Here is a 16004-nt window from a genome sequence, read left to right as displayed (position 1 = left end):
AAAAAAATACTCAATAAAACTAATTCATTCATTTCTTTATGGTATTCCATAACAATTGAAAATCGTACTTTAGTTACAACTTAGGGCAGTGCAGGCACGTATCCATTCTAAACAATTTTACTGGAACATATATTGGTTCGCTTAGCCAGGATTTCGTAACGGAAGGGGGGAGGGGAGTGACATGAAATTCTGAAGGCCCAGGAGCTCGATCAATCTAAACTATTTTACTATCAACATTTATTGGTTTGTGAGGATATGTTGGTAAGTATTTTAATAAACTATAAAGAAATCTCGAGTAAAATTTAAAAAAAAAGTATTGAAAAAGATTATACAATATTTACATCCTTCCTCTCTTTATTCAAATATAACAATTTTCCTTACATTATCACCTCAACTATTATAAAAAAGTACATATTCACTATTATAAAAAGAACATACTGAATAATGTCTTGTAAAATATTTTGCAATATCTGCGTTCCTTTTTCTGTTGAATCAAATGTTAACAGAACTTTCCGCATATTTTTTTGCTTTTATTATTCCGTCAACTACTGTCTGTTTCAAAGGACAGGTTAAAGGAGCAGTAGAAAATTGTTTTTGAAATAACATACGTGTATTTGATATTGCAAGGATGCGATGACGAAAAATTATGATAAAAAATGCCCACGTTGTTACACAACGGCACTATGCTTTCGGAAGCTTGAAATCTCCCTGCCTAGTAGCAGAAATTCTGAGAATTCCGCAACTTTTCTAGAAATTTCAAATTCCCTGACTCCTCCAGGATAAATCGCTCACCTCACAACCATGTATTACAAGTAATACAAATTTTCTCATAAGAAAGAGTAACCAAAAGCTTCCTGTAGTTTATTTTTAACGCTGATCCTTCTTTTTCTCATTTCATTTTGTTTCATCCTTCCCTAATTTTTTTCATTTCTGGTCTCGAAGGGGCTACGTGCCTGGGCAGTGATGTAGGCATAGGGACACTAATTATAACTTCCCTCGTTCTACAAGTTATGATGAAAGAATAAATTAGAAATTTTACAATAGGGCCAACCCAAGTAGCAAGAAAATTTTCGACCAGTTGGCGCATGGTTGGCTTTTGGCTTTGTACGCTTGTCCTTTCAACGCCTTTCATACAATCTGATATTTGTTGTACTTGCAAGCGATGCTCTAGACTCTTTACAGAGCGTCATAGCATCATTGGCCGTTTATTGGCTATTGACATGCCGCCAGCGTAAAACGCTTGCGTCAAGCTTGAATGGAACACTGAATGCAAGGTTGCTCCCATGTAACTTCGTTACTGGAATCCTGCTTGCGGCATGCTTGCACGCTTTCCAATCAAGCTGGATGCAAGCTTGCCGACTTCCAATACAAGCTTACAGCAAGTGGTTGAAAAGCTGTCTCTGCTACTAGGGTATTATCAGCACACAACAGAAAAAAAATGTCCCAAGATTAAACAATCTGATGTGGTTGACTGTAAATTCTTATGTGTAGTTTCCAAGAAAAAAAAAATTAAAAATTGATCCTGCACGATAATGACGCCATTTACGAGAGATATTTTTAAAGTAAGGTCAGTTTTATAATAATAATAACAACAAAAAACTATTAAGCATTTCGAGTATATTACATTTTTAAGAGATTCTACATACTTTCAGCTACGCTTCAACATAATTTCCGTTGATGGTGAAACATTTGTCGTATCGGGGGACAAATATTTTACAGATCTATACCATAAAAAATTTCTGCCTGAGGGGTCAATTCATTCGACACTATTTTGAAGAGAACAGATCGTGAAGCTTGCGTCAAATTCTCTGATAGCCTGCAAATAGTGAATCGTCTGTTTTCATGAACCCTGATCTCTACTACGTTACCACATTGTTAGTGATTACAGAGGGGTGACTCGACCATGGTTCATCATGAACATTGTACCGCCCTTCGTTAAACAGTCTCACTCAATAACTAACTTTGCTACCGATCATGGCGTTTGAACCATATGCCTCACAGGCGCTATTAAAATGAAATGAAATTAAATATTTCATTTTTAACGCCCCATGATTATGCCCTTTCGGCTAAAGGAGGCGGATGATTAAGGCAAGTGAATGATGATGGAAAAATTGGTGGAATGAGAATATCGGAGGGAAACGGGAGTACTCCGAGAAAACCCACGGACACCATGTTGTCTATCACCACAAATTTATTTGGCCGGGCAGTGTTTCTTTCAGAAACAATGTTCCGGGGGGGGGGCATACTTAGTATTCCGGGGGCACTGCTGATACTATTCTATTTATTATTATAATATAGATGAATTACTTTCGTCTCCTAAGGGGAGCACTCTCAGAGCTCCGGGGAGGTAGTGTCCCCCCAAAATCAGGTGTGGAAGAAACATTGTGGTAGGGTATTGAATCAGGGACCCCACGCACCAGAGCAAAGGGCTCTACGACTAAGCCACCGTGCCTCCCATATTTTGCGATGAATTTCTGCTGATGTCACATTTCTTGCAGTCAGGGATCGAATTAGATATTTATTTTGCAGACGATGGTCCGTTTATATTTCTTTGAGCTCTTCCATCGTACATCATAAAACTCACACGTTACTGATGCCATTCCAAATACTGATTCTATTCAGACTCAGAAGATGCTGAGAGATACTTCACATCAACCAAATTACGAATCCTCGCACTTTATTTAGATATTGCCAAACGGATCTTACTTTAGAAAACTTTCCTCGTATTAGGACGAAACTGATTCTGAAATATAACACAAATCGAGCTGAGCTATTCACTATGGTACTTGTATGACGGACAGTACGGTTAATGACATTAAATCTAGGTATAGCATAAAATCATGATTAATTCGAAAATTTTAATTGGTTCTTTTACTATAATATTGCACAAAGATAAAACACATGAATTGATAGATAATGTCAGGTTGAACAAAACGTAATTCTAGACGGTCAATACTCATGAGTAGTTTTCGAAGAAAACGGTAAAAGACGAAATTTTTATGTTACTAAAGTTATGTCGGATGTTCCCAATTAAAAATGATGTTTTCTTCTTCTGGAATAGATTTTTTAGTACAATATTTAATCGTGTGTAAAAAAATACACTATTTAATCAGAAGTTCTCCTTACGGTGACGCACATATTACCGGTGTTTCTTTCAGAATGTTCCGGGAGGCACACTTACTATTCCGGGAGCACTGCTCATAACATTATATTTATTACTATATAATCAACGTATTATTTTGGTCTTGTCCAGGGGGACTTTCAGAGCTCCGGGGGGCAGTGCCTCCCCCAAGAACAGGTCTGGAAGAAATACTGCATATTACTTACTCTTCAAATAAAACAATGAAAAAATATGAATATAAGAATACGAGATTCGCCTGTCAAAATCCTGAGACGAATATTCGGACCCAAGAGGAACGGGAATGGGGAATGGCGGAAACTTCATAACGAGGAACTACATAATTTATATGGTCTACCCAACATTGTTAGGGTCGCCAAGTCTAGGAGGCTTAGGTGGGCGGGTCATGTAGCTAGAATGAAAGAAAGTAGAAACGCTTTCAAAGTCTTGACTGGAAGATCAATCGGAAAACGACCATTAGGAAGACCTAGGCGCAGATGGGAGGACAATATTAAGATGGATCTCGCAGAGATTGGAATACAAAGTAGAAACTGGATGCAGTTGGCTAAGGACAAGTCAGTGGAGAGCTTTTGTGAACGCGGCATTGAACCTCCGGGTTCCATAGACCATAGACTTAGGGCTTGTCCTGGTGTGTTGAAGCATCTATGCTGAAAATAAAACAAAAGTATGCTTTGCAAAGAACTGAAATATTTTGGTATTACCAACAAAGAACGTATTGACAGTATTGTGACACCTTTATCACTGTTGCTTAATTATTATTTATTTCTTTCCCTAATATTTTGCGAATACAGTGTATAAGGTACGTTAAATATTCCTAATCTCGCATCATTTCTAATTTAACAGCAACACAGAAAATGAAATATTAGAAACTTCTGAAATGTTATAGAAATCGTTCTCATCAGTGACGGAGATCAAGTATTCCATTACATGAAGGAATGTTTTCCTTCTCTGTCATCTGACGGATTTCTAAGAAACTAGACAAATTATTAAAAAGCTTTATTTTTTAATTGCGTTATAACCTAAAGTGCAGTTCCCCATGACACAAGGTATTTATTTGCATGCACACCAAGGTGACCAGACGTCCCGTTTTAGCCGGAACAGTCCCTTATTTTCAACCTTTGTCCAGTTTTTTTCTGATTCTCAAACGGGACGCCTAAATGTCCCGTTTTTAAGCAAAAATGACCCAGGTGTCCCGTAATTATTATTCAAAATATAAATGGTCAATACAAATTCTACGCTCTTCCGTACCGACACTCATTGGGAAGGTTCAGCCGTGCCTAGAACTTCTGAATATTCAAATGGGAATTGAGTGTTCTGTGGTTCAAGTGGAAATTGAGTTGGAATTCTGTGTTTTCAAGAAATTAAATGTATTGTTGGGCTGTATTTAATTTAGAAACGCCGTGTTATCATTCTTACTTGTGTATTTTGTAAATTGAAAACACTGCTGAGTCCCAAAATGCAATGTGGAAGTCACTCCCCCACCCCCACCGTCGCTGATTCGTATGCGTCCCGTTTTTGAAAGTAAAAGTTCTGGTCACCTTGATGCACACATTTTACAATATCAAAAGAATGCCTTAATTTCACATTATCCTCCATTTCGCTGTAAGGCTACTTCATCATAAAGTGAAGTAATCTTAAACTTGTGAAAGGAAGGGTCATATATGACAGAAGAGTTAATGAAAAGTGCATTATGGATAGGGTGACCAACCGTCCCGTAAAAACGGGATTGTCCCGTTTTTTCACTACCATTTCCGGTGTCCCGAAAACTTCTCCCGGGACACCAAAATGTCCCGTATTTACGTACATTGGGTACAAAAAACCTTTCGAATCGCTAAAATTTCCTAATTTATATTATTATTTTCTAAGCTATGTGATTATATTGGAATATGTCTAATTACTGAGCAACGTCATTACGACGTTTGCAATATTGGATGTGGTGGCTGCACTGTTTTCCGTCCTAGGTCTCCCCACTCCGCAGACGATAGTGAAAGGGCTGAAAGTCTTATGGAGAACAAATGTAACCTGTTTTTATTCTCTGTATCGGGCGGTGGAAGAGGTGCTGTCATCGGTGCAGTACAGAGTTTCCGTGATTTGACTAAGATGTAACATACTTCCATTTACGAAAGGTGACCATAAGTATAGAACTATAAAAGTGAAAGTAATATGAAAACTAGTTGTAAATGAAACAATATTTAAAAGTAAGAAAATGCAAATAAAATGAGTTGGAATACGATACTGAGAGTAATTATAAATTCTTTCGGTGATAGATTTGAGCGGTCATATATTTTTAGTAATGTTTTCAAATATTTCCTTTTTTGTTAGCTGCTGATAGTTACTTATTATCTAATTAATTCCACAACCTTTTCAATAGGTTTTAAAACGAAAAAGTGAAAATTTGCCCTTTTTGTAAGAGAGGGAGAACGGAGAGTAGGGGAGCAACCTATCCAGAAATAAAAGGTGTCCCGTTTTTTCTAGTTGACGATTTGGTCACCCTAGGACCTTGGTTAAAAGCTTGTAGTCAATACAAATGCAGTCATAAAATTATTCTTCCACAGGTGCATTACACTACTCCTGCCATCTATCGGACAGAATTTAAGTTTCTTACTGGACTTGATTGTAAGAGAGAGAAATTCTGAACTCAAAGCAATAATGGCTACTTATTGTCCTGACTTTTAATTACAATGCAAAATATGTATTGAGTTGAGATGTAACCAGGGGTAAAAGTGGATCTGAAAAGGTAGGGGGACGGTAGGTAACGGCATGACGTCACGCCGTTCCCCTGCCTATCTTTGATCATTGTAATCTTTTAGAAGCTGTGGGGACGTACATATATTTTCGAGGTGGGGGACGGCGTCTTCTTACGTTCCTCTCTCTTTTACAACAGGATGTAATCACATGAGGTGAATGGGGACTCGACATCCAAATGATATCCTTCCCCGCCAAATGAGGTTGGTCTGTTAGAAGATATGTGTTTATTAAATTTTAATACTAGAAAAATAAATGAAGAATGTTTATTATAAAATATAAAATATTAGAAAAATAAATCAAGTTAAAATGATTAAAGCAACTGAAATTGATCATCTATTTTATTACTCTCATTTGTCGAACTGGATTACATAGTAACAAATGCACTATTGTTGTATATTGCATAACACTGTACGAGTTTGATCTTATTTTTCTTTATTTTTTAACAATTGATGCCCATGTAAAAGCTATGTCAAACAAATGGAGTTCTATAAACAATTTTTCTTTCCTTATGAATTGGTTATATATATATATATATATATATATATATATATATATATATATATATATATATATATATATATGGTGTCCCAGGAGGAAAGGGCAATATTCTGGGAAATGGTAGTATGAGTGATTCTAAGCAAAAAAGTTCGTGTGAACATAGGTCGTCCTAATCTCAACGGTTTGAGAGCTACAGTTTGTAAACCATTTTTTACTTGTTGCGTATTGTTCACCCTGTAAGTATTTTACAGAGGTAAGACATAACGGATTTGAAAGCTGATGGAATGACCTTTCCAGCGGTATGCAGCATGTGGCAGTGTTGTCTTCCGAAGGGAAGCTATTGAGGGGAATCTGAGAAATTTAAGGTCATTTAAAGAAATTGGGAGGGTAACACATTGATTCCAAAATATCCCTCAATAACATCTCTTCCAAAGATACCACTGTCACATTTCATCACCTTTCAAATCCGTTATGCACCACCTTTGTAGAATAACTACAGGCTGAGCAATAATCAATATAATGTAAAAATGGTTCACAGCCAGTGGCGTATTTAGGGGTGGTGGCTTCCGGGCTTAAGCCCCCCCCCGAAATCTTACTTAGTATAGTAAAGTAAATGAAATATCTAGCAGAATTTTCACATTTCCAGGCAAAGCCTCCCCCCCGAAAGTTAGCAAAGCCCCTCCCGAAACAAAATCGTAAATACGCCACTGTTCACAACCTTTATTTCACAAACCCTTGAGATTCGGACTTATGATCTATGAACTCTTTTGCTTAGAATCACCCATTCTACCATTTCCTAAAATATTCTCCCTTCCTTCTGGGATACCATACAGGGTTTTCATAAAATCTGGACGGATTTAATTTGCTTATAATTTTCATAAAAATGCTCATAATGAAATCAAATAAAGTGCAAACGGTAGCGGAAGAATTAAATTTTTAGTTGGCAACACTGTTAGATAAGCGGCAACTCTGAACACGTTGAGAGAAGGAGAGGGAGGGCAAGGATCAGTTTCTTACCAAATTCCATCCATTGTTGCTTTCACCCGACCTTACCCCCTGCGACTTCTGGCTTTGGGGTCATGTGAAAACGGAAGTTTATGCAAAGAAGCCAAATAGTTTGGAGAACTTAAAGGGCAAAATCAGGGCGTGTGTGGCTGGCATTTCGGATCAAACACGGCGGAACGCTGTGAGTGGATTCCAGCGCCGCCTACGCGAATGTGTGGATGTAAAAGGCGCCCAGTTGGAGGTGTGGCGGTGAATGAACTGAGCTGGTGCAGATTACAGGTAAAAATCTAATCCTTCCGCTACCGTTTGCACTTTATTTGATTTCAATATAAGCATTTTTATGTAAATTATAAGCGAATTAAATCCGTCCATACTTTATGAAAACCCTGTATATATATATATATATATATATATATATATATATATATATATATATATATATATATATATATATATATATACTATAACCTATAATTCTAACTTGTACACCGCAAAAAAAAAAAAAAAAAATGAGGTATTGAAACAACACAAAATGACTACCACTTTAAATTGTTACTTGTGTGTGAATTCAACACCAAGATTTTTTTTTGTCCGTCATCCCGGTTAAAGGGTTGTGCCCTTTCTTCTGGTAAGTGCATTAATTTGATTGATTGAATTGAAGGAAATGTAGGTGGTCTAAGAGGTTTCATATTTTCAGCAGGGAGACTATATGAAACGTGAACCTACAGCTTAACGTGGGACGGAACCACATGAGCCCCCATCGAGAAGTGAACCTGGGTCTTCCAAGCCAAATGCGCATACGCTAACTGCTTAGGCACGAGGAAGCTCTAATGGAATTATTAATGCATGTGTTTTATTACATTGTCCATTTAAAAAATAATGCCTTTTCTATTGTTATGTATGTCTTGAACTGATAAATAAATGCTGAGATGAATCTGTATTTAAAAAAAAAAAACGCCTTTAACATCTCTTAGCGTTTTTAATCTGTGAAAATTAAAATCGGAAGTAGCCTACAAATACATTTCAAACCACTTCCGGTTTTTGATTTGGTTTGATTTGTTTTTTGAATTTAGCATCTCTTTCAGCAGCGAGGCTATATGACGTGACCTACAGCTTAACGTTCAATCTGAACCACACAAGCTTCTGCTGGGAGTCGAACACGTTTCTCTCAAGTCAAAGGTCTGTATGCTATCAGCTTAACCCACGACGGAGCACCACTTCCGGTTTTTGTAGCGTGTTAAGGGTGGTAATGATATGTCCTCTTAAGACACTGAAACGATTACGTAAAACCACTCGTCGCTATCTCTTAACGTTTTTATTCTATAACGGTAAACATTCAGAACCGGAAATTCCTTATTTCTACCACTTCCGGTTTCAATATGGGGTTAAGAGAGGAGATATAACCTATTTTTGGGACGCTAAATCGATTGTCAAAAATCCACATCTCGATATCTCTAAAATTTTTTGCTCTCTATCAGTATTGAAACCGGAAGTACTCATAAAATCAATCACTTCCGGTTTCGACAATGTTGCGGGTTGTGATGATGATATATATAGACCCTATATATATTCTTTAGACACTGTGTCGGTTGCAGAAAACCGTTTGTCATTATATAATATATTACCGTTTCTGTTCTACGGCTATAAATGTCCTAACCGGAAACGGTTAATTTTAAGCACTTCCGGTTTGAATCGAGTTTTAACGGAAGAAATGGAACTTATTCTTGGGCCGCTGAATCGATTACAGAAAACGGCATTTCGATATATCTTACTGTTTTAGTTCTGATACCTGTTCACGAAAAGATGAACATGGCCGTTCCATAGACTTTCTACACTTATGCATATCATAGTTTGGAAATCTAACAATTACGAAAACAGGAAATTAAATCAGGAATCTTAAAATTCTCACTCTAATGGCCTTAATGATTTAGTGTGTTCTAAAGAAAACATTTTCAAATGAATAACAAATTCTTCAAATAGTAATGCGGAACAATTATGTGTATATTGTCTTCTTTCTTTCTTTCTTGTGAAGGTTAATGGGACAGTTCGTGAAAACTCATCATAGACTATTACCAAACACATGAAAAAGTAGAACGTCCATCCTGTTTAGTATTAGATCAAGTTTCTGTTATGCGAGGAGTGGTCTTTCCCCTACGCCCATTGCGTCTTTGTACATCCTGCTGCGACCAATAATGTCCTATGATCACGGAATGTACTTACATGTGAGTGAGGTGTTGTTCCACTTTTCCAAAACCGAATTGTTATGCGACGAAGGCGTCATCTTCATTCCTCTTGATTGCGATAGCCACATAAATTATTCATTTCCTTCCGAAGATTCGTTACTATTATTATTGTATTATTATTAATAAGAATAATAATAACAAGTCAACCATTATGAGCAATTGAGGTTGATATTATCTTTGTCATAAGTTTCAGTTCCGGTATGATTGAAGTTACGCCATTACGTCTAATATACAGTGGGCTAATTTAATCTTAAGACTGATGTTGCTGAGAAGTAAAAACACTTCTTGGTTAGATGATTTGGAGATTAGCGTTCCTTTCAGCATTGAGGCTATATAAGATGTGGACTTACAGCTTAAAGTGGGATCCGAACAGGGGTGACTATCCCCCACACGCTAGGGTGCAGACCCCCAGAATTTATCATTATCCAATTTAATTATATCATTTTCAATGAAAAATTATCATAACAGCCCTCCAATAATATCATGGACACAACCTGCCCTAAAACCTATTTGTGGACACCCCTGAATCCGAAACACATGTTAACTCAGTCTTATATATTTCGGTATCATATTCGGCAACGTGTATATGTATATTTCCATATAACACACACACACACACACACACACACACACACACACACATATATATATATATATATATATATATATTTCGAATCGTTATTGGATAAACAAACTGATATAAATTATTAGTAAAGAAGACATTTTGTTAGTTAGGTAATATGCATTGTGAAAATATGTGTCTTTAAAATTTGTACTCGGATCGAACATCGATGCTATCCGAACTGTAGTTCGTATATAATATTGTGATTAAAATTAAAACCATGAGATAGTACAATGAATAGTTTTCATAACGCAGAGTAATGGATAATTAGCTGGATGATGTTGCCTACATGTATATCTTGATATGTGATCCTAGTGTCTTATTACTAAATTCAGACCTTGACAGAATATAACAGCGTTTCCCAACCGGTGTGCCGCGGCACACTGGTATGCCGCGAGGAAATCGAAACAAAATTATTAATACTATAGCAATCAAATTGCAAAACATAGGAAAAAAAATGTATATTTGTATTTAACATTAACATGAACCTCTACTATGAATCTACAATTTTGAGTTTCACACTGTTGCTTTTCTGTACATTTTTAATGTTGAAAATAGCATTTTCATAGCATCATTCTTATGACCATTATCGCTTCTTTATTGTTGCAGACTACTTCGTAACTTGAAATTTTAAAATACATACAGTCCTTTCGACAAAGCAAACATGCATACAAATTACCTAGATTTGTGTTTTAAAAGTAAAAGAGATTTGTTTGTTCATTCGTTATTTAGTGATCTTCCTTCTTAGTGAAAGGTTGGATACAGTTTTCAAGAAAAAGTGTAGTTTTAAAAGCCTTGGTCCCATATCTCATTGCAGTCGTTTTCTATTTTTAAATTAGAATGAAAAAATAGGCATAATAAATTACCACGAGGAGAAATCAGTGATCGAGCTTTCTTCTCTGTAAGGAAATCAGTAATAAAAAAAACACTATATTTTATATTTACAAATAATAATAATAATATCTATGAGTGTGCCGCGAGAATTCAAGTTACACCCGTAGTGTGCCGCAAGTTGAAAAAGGTTGGGAAACGCTGGAATATAAAGTGATAAATATAATAATAATAATAATAATAATAATAATAATAATAATAATAATAATAATAATAATAATAATAATATAAGAATTAATATTGAAAATAAGTATAATTATATGTGATAAGTGTATGTTAATAATAATAATAATAATATGTAAATTGATGAAGAGACTGATAAAAGAGTAACCGAATTAATCTCCAATAAAATATATCTAGCACGTTGTTTATTGAATATCATCCAGTAAATAGTACAAGGAATCTTACTATACAATTCTGCACGCACGTCTGATATGGATAATAGAAATGATAATATTCTTTACTGTGGGAGTCTCCATCAACACGCAGAACCTAAAATGTGAAAAACTACGAAGTATAATAACCCTTCTACACTGTGGTGAAAGTAGGGCAGTACAATTTAAATACTCTTTATAAATGAAGATCAATTAAAAGGCCATTACTTCGTTTCTCTTACTTATTGGCGTAAGTACAAGGTTTTGGTATGAGAGACCAAGGATCCTTACATCTGAAAATTGAAATCATATTTCACAAGATCTTATTAATATTATAAAAATGTTTATTCTCGATTTTAGATATATTCTGAATAATGTTGCCCATGGGAAGAGATTTAAGGCTATCTCGTCGCGAAAGTAGTGTCTCGTCTCGAATTATTGTGTTCCTATTGAAGGAGATCTTAACCATCACACGCACTATTCCAGTGCAACAATTCTACACGCCAGTGTTTACAAACGCCACCACGTGGTTTGGCAAGAGGATTCCACACCAGATGGATCTACAATCACTTGCAGACGACGGGCTTCTGCCCCCTCGCACGGAGCAGCAGCGCTACCGCCACGCAAGGAACCCTATAAATTGGATGGACAAAGGCAGTTCAGTACCAGTTTTCTGGTGACCCTCGTACTGTTTGTCACGGAACATTAGGAGTAACCTAACCCCAGGCCTCTAGTCTGCTACGGGACTACGCCTATCCTATCTCCTGGCTTAGCCTGCTACGAGGCTCTGTCTGGGAATCCTAATCTTAGCCGCTTGGCCTGCTACGGGGCTCTGTTGGCCACTTAGCCCTCCTCTGCTTGCTACGGAGTATTGGGTCCCTAACTCCCCTCTGTTTAGCCTGCTACGGGGCTCTGTAGAGATCCTGTCTGCGACTTTACAGTCAAAGACTACCTTTAACTAACCATGTGTACTAAAGAGATTATTTGTAGAGTATTCTGCAAAAATATTTTTAAAGTGAAACTTTTATAATAAAATCCGGTGGTGGGAGTCGATTCCGGACACTCTTTTTATTAACGCTCTACCTATACCTATATGGGACAAAGTTTTACACTATTATCACCTTGACGAAAGATAACGATCAATAGGCCTTCCGGAATTGGTCACTTCCGATACACGGTACCTAATGCAGTTTGCGGGCGTGGGCTATATCCAGCCACTGCGCACATTTAACCTATATATCAGTTAACTGCTCGTGACGAAAGAAAGCAATCGATCACTTCCGGCGACTCATTCCCGGTAGATGATTTCTAATTAACGTTCTCGGGGTGGGCATTTTCCAGCAATTGCATACATGTTATGTATAAACAAGCTCATTTTGACGAGAGATAGCGATCGGTATCACAATTCGTCATTTTTGTTTGCCTACTTTACCTACTCCAGTACATGGATTCAAGTACAGTTTTCCAGCGATGACACACATGGAAACTGTATATCCAATCAACTCACCTTTACAAAGGAATGCGATCGGTACCGGAATTGATCACATCCGGCTGTACTTATGATTATTTTTGATAATGGACTATGCCCAGTAATTGAACACATGCAACATATATATCAATCACACGTCTTGACGAAAGAAAGCGATTCCGATTACCCTCTTCCAGTACACGGTATCCAATAGAGATTCCGGTGGATGGCTTTTTCAGAAAAAGCACACTTACAACTTCAATTTGTCTTGACAAAATAAAGCAATCGGTACCGGAATTGGTCACTTGCGGGTCACCCATTTCTGATACACGGTACCTAATACCTTTCCTGCGGGCAAAACATTTCCAGCAGCTACATACTTACAAACCACATATTAATCAATTCATCTTTTAGAGAAAAAATGATCGGTTCCGGAATAGATCATCGATACCTAATACACTTTCTAGGAATGGGCTATGCCCAGCGATTAACACATGCAACGTATATATAGAGGGTGTTTCAAAACAACATCGACAACGTTTGGGAGGTGATTTCTGACACCAAGATAAGACAAAAAGTATAGACCAACCTGGGTGCACAAATGCTTCCCCTCGGAGTTATAGGCTGCCGAAAACGTGAAAAAAAAAATAAACTTGAAGGGTTCATAGCTCTAAAACTATGGGACCTACCGTAGTCGGGTCAAGACTTTACTTAGGAACTAATATGTGCTCTATCCAAATATCCATGTTTCAGGATCCTGCGGTACTTCCGTAACAATACAGGGAGTTTGGCTACCGGCATATAATTTGAAGTACTCATCAACTGCCTCTATATAAATTGTTTGGGAAGTACCGCAGAATTTTGAAACTTGGATATTTGGGTAGGGCACATACTAGTTCCTATGTGAAGTCTTGACCCGACAACGGTAGGACCCATAATTTTGGAGCTATGGACCTTTAAAGTTTATTTTTTCATGTTTTCGGTAGCCTTTAACTCCGAAAGGAAACATTTGTGCACCCAGGTTGGTTTATACTTTTTGTCTTATCTTTGTGTCAGGAATCACTTCCCAAACGTTGTAGTTGTTGTTTTGAAACATCCTGTATAGGCTATTATATCAGTCAACTTATCTTGACGAAAGAAAGCAGTCAGTACAAATATTGGTAACTTCCGGTCATTCACTTCTGGTGCAGCATACCTAATTTACTTTACGGGGATGAGATATATCCAGAGGTTGCACACGCGCAACCTAGGCTATATACCGGTATCAATCAACCGTCTTGATGAAAGGGAGCGACTGTCGATTTGTGTACCGAAAGTGGCTGTCCAGAAGTGACCAATTCTGATACCGATTCCATTCCTGCGTCAAGACGAGTTGACTGATATATAGGTTGCACGCGTGCAATCGCTAGAAATACCCTACGTCCGGAAACGGTATTGTTCCCTAAGGAGGCAATTGTTGGCAAGAAACCTAACAATAATTGCACATGACGTTTTAGGCATTAGTTGTCACGTATAGAAAAGAAGGCATATGTATTCTTATATGTGTTCTCAGGCCGGACTTTTGTGTGATAAAATAAACGAGATACAGAGAAGCACATTTAAAGGATAGATGTCGAAAGGATTTACGTTAACAAGAAGTAAAATTTGCTTGTAATATGTTTAAAAACGTAATAGTTTATGCTTACCAGAAAGATATATCAAGAAAGCTCATTAACTAAACTAAGTATTTGTACTGTAATAAGTATTCGCGTTTTGTTTCATGAATTTTAGCCGTAAAGGTTACTTGGACATTATTGTTGAAAACATGGATAACGCCAAATAAGGTTTATACTATAACATTTCATGATTCCGTAGTACCTTTTGATCGTACCATTAGTCTCTTCATCGTACATGATAAATCTAAAATTTATAGGGTTTAAATAGTAACGGTATGAAGTATTCTATATGAATGGTTTAAGGTGGAATATTTCTCTCAGTTGGCCTGGTTGTCCTTCAGAATGAAAAACGTGTAGGCAGGCAGTGTAGTATTTACTTTCTTGAATACGTTAGCTAACTTATCTTCGTTAGCTTCCCCCTTCCAATCCTCGTTGCACTATAATAATGGGAAACTAATGATGCACACATTCAAGGGCGCCCATGTTATGGTTTCCAAGGGGGGGCAAGTATAAGCGACATTTCAAATATAGTTTTAAATTTTGCTGTAACTAATGTAAAAATTCTATTGTGTTTTCGATATTCTGAAGTACGATTTCCTGTAGAGGGGTAAGCGCCCCACCTTGTCCCCCTTGATGGGCGCCGTTGCACACATTGAATACAAATATATTCTTTACAAATTATCGTGAGTCTTTAAGTGCTCTTTTTTAGGGGGGAGGGCAAAGTGTAGATTACGAAAATTCACCAAAGTCAAGAGGTGTGCATCAAAGATCTTTAACTGAATGTATCATTTGGACACACTTTATAGATGTCAGGGACAGGGCAGGCACGTAGCCAAGGGGTGGGTCCGGGGAGTCCGGACCCCCCCTTCGAAACCGCAAATGAAAAAATAAGGAACGATGAAACAAAAAGAAACGAAAAAAAAAAACAACCAGTGTTAAAAATATAAAACTACAGCAAACGTTTGGTTACTCTTTTTTATGAAGAGCTTTCTGTGGAGGAAACGGAAGGGGTTCAAGTTTAAAATGGACATTATTGGAACGGAGCATTCCCAATTCCATCTAGCTCCATGTTAATCCTATGAACTACAAATGACAATCGATAAACCGGTTCGATCAGATAGACTCTCAGGTAGAACTTAAGAAATGCCCACAATGGCCAAAAATATTGAATACGCGACAAAACGTACCACCGACAAAACGTACCACATACCCTGAGGGCTGCTTGTGAAGAGTTTTCGGAAAACACTTTAAATAATGACAAGTGACAAAACGTACCACTTGTCTGGAGGGCTACTTGCGAAGAGTCTTCCAATCAGACATCAAATAATGTCAGGCGACAAAACGTACCACTTAATAGGACG

The 16004-nt window shown here is 37.2% G+C and overlaps 1 protein-coding gene across 2 annotated transcripts in view; it reads right to left on the bottom strand.

Annotated features, from left to right (window-relative positions):
* Positions 1 to 16004, bottom strand: part of Osi24 (Protein) — a 164851-nt gene that overhangs the window by 2379 nt on the left and 146468 nt on the right. The gene's annotated exons all lie outside the window — the stretch shown is intronic.

This window comes from Thermobia domestica, chromosome 12 (assembly GCF_964235325.1).
Source record: "Thermobia domestica chromosome 12, izTheDome1.hap1.1, whole genome shotgun sequence".
Taxonomy (NCBI): Eukaryota; Metazoa; Arthropoda; class Insecta; order Zygentoma; family Lepismatidae; genus Thermobia; species Thermobia domestica.
This window is presented reverse-complemented; position numbering and strand designations above follow the sequence as displayed.